The sequence below is a fragment of the Poecilia formosa genome, unplaced genomic scaffold, assembly GCF_000485575.1.
Source record: "Poecilia formosa unplaced genomic scaffold, Poecilia_formosa-5.1.2 Scaffold218, whole genome shotgun sequence".
In the NCBI taxonomy this organism is placed as follows: domain Eukaryota; kingdom Metazoa; phylum Chordata; class Actinopteri; order Cyprinodontiformes; family Poeciliidae; genus Poecilia; species Poecilia formosa.
The window spans coordinates 680,786-688,279 of record NW_006800157.1 but is presented as its reverse complement, the minus strand read 5'-3'; the positions used below and the strand labels follow the sequence as shown (position 1 = coordinate 688,279).

Sequence of the window (7,494 nt, the reverse complement as noted above, 5' to 3'; positions counted from 1 at the left end):
CTCCACCAGCTACACCTCCACCAACTACACCTCCACCAGCTACACCTATAACAGCTACAACTCCACCAGCTACACCTATAACAGCTACAACTCCACCAGCTACACCTATAACAGCTACACCTCTAACAGTTACACCTCTAACAACTACAACTATAACAGTAACANTATGTTTTGTATTATGTTGTTAATCAGCATTTGCGGATAAAACTATGTGAATCAGTTTCTGAAGAAGAGAGCAGAATGTTAGATGAAGCAAAACACGAGTAATGTCATAAAATACAAGACTGATTACAAAAGTAGATTTTTTTATTTGATAATCCAGCTGATGCTGTTTCTTCTCAGTGAACAATATTGCATTGAAAAAAAAATAAAAAAAATTCAGATAGATCACTGCAAAATAAATTTGGGTAAGTTTGTTCTGCAGAAAATTCATTGCAAAACTGAACTGAAACTATACTGTAGTTTGTTCCATAAGGAAACACAATGATGACTAAAATAACATTCTTATCAGGAAGAAACCTTGAAGAACCAGTCATGAATTATGAAGGTGATCATAACAAACACCTACAGGTGTTTGTTATGAAACAAACACCTGAAGGGACTGATGGAGGTCTGGTTGTGATGTTCTATGAAATGTTTCTTTTCTCTCAGAGTTCCTTCAAACTGTCAGAGGAACATCAACCTGTTGGTCTCTGACCCAGATGGAGACGACGTCAGATGCAGATATGCAGCTGATCCAGAGTGTAACACCTGCACTCCTCCTTCTGTCCTCAATGTTTCATCTGTGAGTGTCAAATGTTTCAGTTGCAGGAATTGGATTTGCAGTCAGTAACACTAATTAGCTTGAATTTACCAAATGTTTTAATTAAATTTGACAAATGAATGAATTGGAAAGAGTTCACACTGGGATGAATTTGTTATTTCTCATGTCTAGTCATTCTTTATTGTTAGATTCATTTCAGAGCCGTGGAGAGACCACTAAAGGGGCAGGTGCTAAAAAAAAAACAAGAAAAAAAAGGCACATCTTACCACATTCTAGACAGAATATTAACAAAGCCACACAGTTTCAGAGTTTAATAAACAATGATAAATTACAAAATTGTGAGATATACAATCAAAGCTAAGAAACATCTCTATATAGAGCATATAGCTATGCATATGCAAGATATTTTATTAGTAATTTCTTTCTGCAGGTCTACTTTGTTATAGGAAAGTATTGCAATATTCAAACCCGCAATTTAGCAAGATATGTAAATCAGAGCTGCACCACCAGACACATTGTCTTTACAGAATTACACTATTAAAAATATAAAGAAGGGCACAATGCAACCTTTTAGTGACTGTAACCTATAAAAAAGAGCTGCCTGTTTGCTGCAGTGGAGATGAAGATGGTCCATTCAGGAAAGCAGAGCTGCATCAAACTTTAAGGTGGAACTGCAGAAAAACGAAACAAAAGGAAAATTTTAATTGTTAATTCAAGTCACCATGAGAAAAGCCTGCTGAGTTTAACTTAAAACAACTTTTTTAAAAATTAAAATCACACATTTTTGTGTCATGAAGTGAAAAAATTATTTGCAAAACAAACTTATTTGTGCTTGTCAGAAATCTTTTCTTGCTATTCTTAGTTTTTGTTTGACTCAAAGTTTTGCTTGTGATTCTCACATGACGTCGTGGGCAGGAGCCAAAATCACAACAAAAGATGTGTGCAAATAAAAGTTTATGTTTGGCAAATAACTTTTTAAGTTCAAGAGACAAAAATTAGTTATTTAATTAAAAAAAGTTTTTTAAACAAAAGTTTTTGTTTAAACAAAGAAATAATTCCAATTCCAAAAGTTTTGATTACAATTTTATTTTACTTAACTGAGGTTAGTTTTTTTTCATTGAATAATTGGGGAAAAAAATAACTTCATACTCTGCGAACCAGACCCTAAACTTTCTTAACGTCTGGGTTGAGTTTTTTCCTTTTCATTAATGACTTTTATTACATACATTTTATCTATCATGGTAATTCAAGGTGAGTTATTTTTAATTCTAAATGAATATCCTTTTTGGTCTTTTATTTAAGTGCTATTTTCCTTCAAGACACATTTACCTAACGCTAGAATAAATGAAATGTACATTATGCAGCAAAGGAAATTAGAAGACTTATTATCCATTATGGAGATGATAAGTTTTGGACGGGCGATGTGCCTCTATTGCATAAGCTATACTGAAGAATGACTGATATCATTAATGATAGGGAAAAAGCTTATTAGTTATCTAGCTTTGCTAGCAAAGTCGTTAGCTAGCAGCTAGCTAATAGCACAACAACAACAGCCTAATGTCTGTATGATAAAAACACTGAATCGATAGATAAGAACAGTTTTTCCTCACTTGGCTGTCTCCTCCCTCAGTAGTTCTTCAGAGTTAGCCAGACGCAGAGGCCTGTCAGTGTCTGTTGTATTTCATTACCTCTCTGCTTAAACCTCGACTCCGTGCTGAAGCAGAAATGATACTTCAACGTTTTCAGTCATCTGACAAGAAGCAAGTCTTCTCCACTTTATTCACCAAAAACGTCGTTTTTTTTTAATTCACCAAAAACTGATCTGTAATCTGGAACGTTTGCTACGTTGAGCTCCAGTTAGCCGCCTTATCTCACTGCGCGAGAGGCAACTGCGTCATGCGTCACGGGCAAAAGGTCAAAGGTAACAAGGTGACCGGAGGGAGAAGAGGGCTTAGGAAATAATAATACCAACAAAAAAAAAAAAAATTGACCAAAAGGGCACTTGGGGGCAAGGAGCAAAAGGGGCAGGTGTTTAAACCCCCTTAGCCCCCCCTCCCCCCTGCACGTGCCTGTCCATCACTATTCCCAGGTTTCGGGCTGATCGCTGGTTTTCAGTTGTAATAACTGAAGTTGTGCACTGATTCTAGTTCGCTCCTCTTTAGGTCCAAAGATAATAACTTCAGTTTTGTTTCTGTTCAGCTGGAGAAAGTTTTGGCACATCCACACATTTATCTGTTCTAAGCATCTGTTCAGTGATTGGATGGGGTCAAAGGTCACCTGGTGACATCATGATGTAGAGCTGTGTTTCATCCGCATAGTTATGGTAGCTGATCTTATTTCCTATTACAACCTGAGCCAGTGGGAGCATATAAATATTGAAAAGAAGGGGTCCTAGGATTGAACCTTGGGGTACCCCACATGTGACCTTTGACCTCTCTGGTGAGAAGTTTCCGATTGAAACAAAGAAATCCCTGTTCTTTATGTAAGATTCAAACCAGTTGAGCACTGGACGGGAGAGTCCGACCCAACTCTCCAGTCGATTCAGTAAAATGTCCTGGGCAGCACTGAGGTCCAACAGAACCAGCACTGTGGTTCTCCCACAGTCTGTGTTTATATGGATGTCATTGAACACTTTGACTAGGCCGTCTCCGTGCTGTGGTGAGCACGAAAACCAGACTGGAAGGAGTCAAAGCTATTCATTATTGTTAGGAAGTTATTTAATTGTTTAAAAACTGATTTTTCAATAACTTTGCTGATGAATGGGAGGTCAGAGGTCAGAGGTCGGCCTGTAATTCTGCAGTAGTGATTTGTCCAGATTGTTCTTTTTTATCAGTGGTTTGATAACTGCTGTTTTCAAAGTCTGGGGGAAAACACCTGAAGACAACGATGAGTTACTATTTGGATCAGATCATTAGCAACAACAGGCAGGACTTTCTTAAAGAAATGTGTGGGTAGGACATCCAGACAGCAGGAACTGGAGCTTAATTGACTCATAATTTCTTCAATGGTTTTATAATTATGTAGCTGAAATTGGGTAATTTTTCCTGCATTTGTTTTGTTTGGGCACAGCATTGGTACTGGCTTTGTAGAGGATGTGCAGATTAATCCTCTGATCTTTTGAATTTTCTCTGAAAAGAAACTGGGGAACTTGTTGCAGGCGGCATTAGATTGAAGTTCAGGAGGTAACGTCATAGGAGGGTTTGTGAGCCTGTCAACAGTAGCAAATAAAGCTCGAGCGTTGTTAATGTTTTTGTTTATGACATCTGCAAAGAAAGCCTCTCTTGCATGTTTTAGTGTTGAGTGATAGTTACGTAGTCTTTCTTTATAGATGTCATAATAAACGTGCAGTTGAGTTTTACGCCATTTCTGTTCGGCCCTACGACAGAGTTGTCTTGCAGACTGAACTGTTTGTACATTTCTCCATGGAGATTTCTTCCTACCAGTCACAACCTTCACTTTAATGGGGGGCAATGTAATCAATGATATCTGAAAGTTTGCACTGAAAATCATCTACCAACTTATCTACGTCATTATAGGTTAAGGGCGAGGAAGCAGAGTAGATTTGATTAAATGTTTCTGCTGTGTTTTCTGTGAAAGTATGTTTTGTGATAGTAGCTGTTTGTCCAAGTGGGTTAACGGATAAAGAACATTCAAAGATAACAGCAAAGTGATCCGACAGGGCGACATCAGTTACAGAGACATTGGAAATATTCACACCCTTACTGATAACCAGGTCCAGTGTGTGTCCTTGAGTGTGTGTTGCTTGTTTGACATGTTGTGTTAAACCAAAACTCTCTAATATATTAAACAGCTTTTTTGCCCCTTGGTCTTGGGGGTTGTCAACATGAATGTTGAAATCACCAACAATTATTAAACAATCATAATCAATACATATGAGAGATAGAAGTTCATTCAAGTCCGTAAAGAAACCTTCCACATATGTTGGAGTTTTGTATAAAGTTAGTGTCAAAGTTTGTTTGTGACCTTTTACCTCAATTCCAAGATACTCAAAAGACATAAAATGACCCAGAGAGATTTTACTACAGTTCATGGTATTCTTAAATATTGAAGCCACGCCTCCTCCATTTTTGTGTTTTCTATTCTCACTTAAAAAATTGTATGTAGGAGGCGCTGAGTCAATTAGTACGATTGGTTCATTATTGTCATCATTAATTAATACAGATTTAGCACAGAGAGATCTGGGATTTAAAAGAGCCAGTTTAAGTGACTTGGCAGCTGAAAGTTCTTCAGTCTAGAAGACTGAAGAACTTTTTTTGTATTAAATCTTCATATCTACTCCGTGCCTCAGCATCTCTGCATTTGGACCTTCTTCAACATTCTACATAACTTGACAAAAAAGGTGCTAAAATTATGGACTTTTCATTATTAGCCCTTTTATGACATTTGTGCTTTGATGTATTTTTGTTTTATCTAGTTTACTTTCAATCACTTATCTACTGAATAACCCTGGAGAAATTCTGTCATGTTTTATTGAATCTGATTTTTAATAATAAAATTATAAGAAAATATATGTCACTTAATCTATAATCCTTTGATCAAGTTTAAATTTGGACCTTTTTGTTCTCCTTTCTCTTCTCTTCCAGTCTTGTTCTCTGTCATTCAGTCCCACTGACAGCAGTGCTGAAGGTCCGTATGCGGTTCAGATGGTTCTGGAGGATTTTCCCAGACAGAACATCACTCTGACTAACGGCTATACTGGTGTACAGTCAGTGATAACACCCAGCGATCCCATGTACCAGAACCCCCTCCAGTTTGTTTTCAGAGGTAAAACTGGATCACCAGTTTTACATAGTTTTACCTCCATGTAGTTCTTGATTTGAACTACATAGAGCAGCTCTGGACTTGGAGTGTTTGTTTCTGAGCTGAATAGTTTGGATCTGCAGGAAATTATTTTAAACATTATTTATTTATTCATTTATTATTAAAATAATATAGTGAAATTATTATTAATATAGTATATTATTATTATTATTATTATTATTGGAAATTATTTGAAACATCAATAAGTAAAACAGGAACTTCTTAAAATTAAAGCTGGTCATATTTTTGGCCCAACGTTCAGGAAGTAATATAACAAAACTAAATTTAACTACAACTAAGCTGGCAAAATATCTGGCTTGATTAAATATTCACCTTCCAATGAACACCTGCAGGTTGTTTTAATTAATTATCAAGACCAGCTCCGTTCAGCTTGAATTAATGTGTTTCTTTGTTATTTTCTTGCAGTGGATCCTGCAGCTCCGTCCTGCACAGCAGGTGAATATCTGCCCAGGTTTCTGCCTCCAACTCCTGAACATGGAGCTCAGATGTCAACCAATGACAGCGAGACTCTGGAAATCATTATCAGAGCAGAAGCAACCCAGGCTGAGTGAGTGACTACTGGGGCCGGTTCTAGTCATGTATACGTGAGGGGTCAGGCGAAAATGTTAAGGAGGTGTCATTATGTTTATACACATTAGGGGTTGATAGACTTCATATATTTTATGGTGGACTAAAAAATGATAAACGTCGAGTAGAAGTAGACTCCTAGCAGTGATGTCATAGAAACGTAAGCGAACTTCACATTAACTTACAGGCTGTATTATATTCACAGCAAATATTGACAAAAAAGCCTTTTAAGTCTATTAACAAACACATAAGAAACAGAACATCATCCCAGACTTCTTCGTCAGCAGCGGATTAAAGTCTGAAAAGTTGCACAAAGTCAGGTGTGACGTTGTTCTCCTCGAACACCTGCTACTGATGACCGCATATGCTGGACAGCTGCATATAGGAGCCAAATTATCACACTGACCAGAGACACAACGGTGCTTTTGGTTTGTGCATCACAACCCAAATTTATTATGAATGGATCATACTGCTGTCTTGGTTCAAAAACGCGCTAAACTCGAACTGTTGAAACCAGAATTATAACTTAGCCTTCAGTCCCTGACATCACCGCTGTACCACTTTTTGTTGCTCTTTTTTCCATCCTTTTCACTTTGCCGCTAATATCAGAATGTTTACATAGCTTTTATACTTTTGGCTGTCTGAGGACACATTTTGAATATTAAATCAGGTGTTATGATCAGTTACTCAGTACTTGAGTAGTTTACCAAATACTTTTTACACTTGCTTAATTAAATGTGTTTAAGGTATGCTACTCTGATTGGAGTACAATTTTGGGGTACTCTAACCAACTATGCATGAATGGTTGCCCTATGTACCACATTTTAAAAACAAAAACCACCACCATAAAATAATGTCTATCACTGCAGCGGACGTCCCACCACATGAGAGTCAGGTGACGCGCCGCGGTGGGCATCCCTTATTTTTATTTCTGAAAGCTGGCAACCCAAACTGTGTAACTCTGGGGCTTGTTTTGTAGCTGTAGTGTTAGCAAAACATTGTGCTTCTTTCGTGCACATTTAAGATTTAGACAACTTGACAGATAAAGTCGCCATCGTTGGCAAGCAGGTTGGCTAGCAGGGGGCGGGATCTCACTCTCGTGAGGCTCGTTTAAATACTGAATGCTGATTGGCTGTTTACACGCGGCTGAGAAGTTTCAGCTGCAGCCTGACCGCAGACAGACAGAAGAAGACCGCAGCCTGCTCAGCACGGTGCACAGCAGAACCTCAGATAAAGGAGATGGTCTGTTATTTGTGGCAAGTTTCATTTGAGGGGGCAAGACGTTTGTTTGAGGGGCACTGCCCCCTTTTGACCCAGCGTAT

General features: G+C 37.9%; 1 protein-coding gene and 1 long non-coding RNA gene across 5 annotated transcripts in view; both read left to right on the top strand.

Annotated features, from left to right (window-relative positions):
- Positions 1-7,494, top strand: part of LOC103149144 (mucin-5AC-like) — a 72,579-nt gene that overhangs the window by 42,338 nt on the left and 22,747 nt on the right. The gene's annotated exons all lie outside the window — the stretch shown is intronic.
- Positions 6,073-7,494, top strand: part of LOC107838191 (uncharacterized) — a 4,991-nt gene continuing 3,569 nt past the window's right edge. The window contains exon 1 of the long non-coding RNA XR_001664238.1: positions 6,073-6,152. This is a non-coding gene — a long non-coding RNA (uncharacterized LOC107838191). The remainder of the gene's footprint in view (positions 6,153-7,494) is intronic.